This window comes from Fragaria vesca, linkage group LG2, assembly GCF_000184155.1.
Source record: "Fragaria vesca subsp. vesca linkage group LG2, FraVesHawaii_1.0, whole genome shotgun sequence".
Taxonomy (NCBI): domain Eukaryota; kingdom Viridiplantae; phylum Streptophyta; class Magnoliopsida; order Rosales; family Rosaceae; genus Fragaria; species Fragaria vesca.
The window spans coordinates 13,423,203-13,425,083 of record NC_020492.1 but is presented as its reverse complement, the minus strand read 5'-3'; positions in this window follow the sequence as shown (position 1 = coordinate 13,425,083).

Below are 1,881 nucleotides of genomic sequence, written 5' to 3'. Positions count from 1 at the left end.
GCCACTTCGGCTTATTAGCTTTCATGATCTTGGGAGGATCCAATATATGGATGTATCAACTTTTGATTATCCCTATTAAGGTTAATACAATGGTTTGGATGTGTCTTAGCATATTTTTGTTTGAATGTAGTATATGCTTTTCATTTGGTAAATTAGTGGAATTCAGCATACAACAGGTTAATGACAATCCAACGTTGTCTGACTATATGATCCTACAACTAATCTCTTGCATTGCCACGTTGTGTGAGTATTGATCACACAATGCCTACTAATAAAAACTCTGTGTACTATTTAACAATCAGACAACCATGAAACTTAAAAACTCGTTATATGAAGATAACTTCACACAATAGTTTACAGCAAGAAAACTATTGTGTGTGTCGACAAATGTTGCCCACTGCAATGCGGAATGATCTCGACGTATGTCGATGAAATCTGTCGATATTCACACAACAACTCTTGAAAGGAAACCATTGTGTGACTTGACAATCACACAACGGTTTTTATTGGAAAACATATTGTGTGATTCTCGGCAGATATCATTGACAACTGACGAATAGGCAACAACCATTTCCACTCCAGTCTCCTCCGTAGCTTCAACACCACCCTGATCTAAAACGACCAGATGCGCTACACCGTCGCCACACAACCTAGGCAACTCAACCCCCACACAATCAAGCCGGACCCAAACATAGTCCTTTAGTAACCTCCATTGCACCAAACACGATACAAAAGGACTACCGCGAAACTCACCGTGCCGTCACCACCCAAGAGCCACTGCGCCATGCTGTGTCTTCAATGATCTCCCCTCACAATTGTGTCAGTCAAACACAGACTACCAAGCTTCACAGGGAAGCCACCAGCCGCATCGCCGCCTTACTCACCCCTTCCTTGAAAATACGATTAAGCAACCCCGTCAAAAAAGAGTCGTCGCTTACAAAACCCGAACTAGGTTTCCAAAGTGCGAGGCCACTCCAAAAAGAGTCAAGAGGCCCCCAAACATCTTTCTTAAGGAGCTTATTTCATTTGATTGGAATGTTCGTTTAATCAATAAAGTAATTTCATTTTTCAAATACTAAAACCATTCAATATTAAATTAAGAGCAAAAGATATAAATAGTCCCCGTTAAGGGTGGACAATTTGCACAAAAAATGTGGTTACTGATTTGAACCGCACCAAAAAAACAATTTGGTAACTGCACCGAACTAAAACTATGACGTTTTATGGTCTCACCGCAGCGAACCGCATAAAAGCGGTTTGGGGTTATAATTCGATCGATTTAAACCGAACCGCACCGATTTTTTTTTTTCCTTTTATTGATGGTAGTTGGTTTGTAATATATATATATATATATATATATACAGGCTTTCTTGGCTAAGGAGATCTTTATTTATTCTTATGGTGTAGATTTCCACTTTAGATTCACTTTTTAATCGAATATTCACATCTCCACCGTCTAGTATTTAGATACTAATGTATAGATCATCTCTGTAAAATTTCAGTCAATTTGGTTATTGACACAAATAATGCCTAGATAGTTTGGTTACGATATCTCATTTCAGTGCAAAAGATTCATTGTGCTTAACTTGCTCAACTTAGGGTTTAAAGGTAAAGACGAATTAACCAAGCATGATAGACATATGAAAACCTTAATAATTGTGTTTAACTGGACCAAAATTAATCGATTTATAAAATAAAAATACAAATATTTTTAAACTATAGGAGCAAACATAACCATGATCCTAAACCACGAGGACTATTTATAATTTTTGTTTAAAAGGAAATTTTAAATACACACCTCTAATATCTTAATACACACCCCTACTTAATACACCACATATCAAATTTTCATTTCAGTATTATACTTAATACACATCCCAA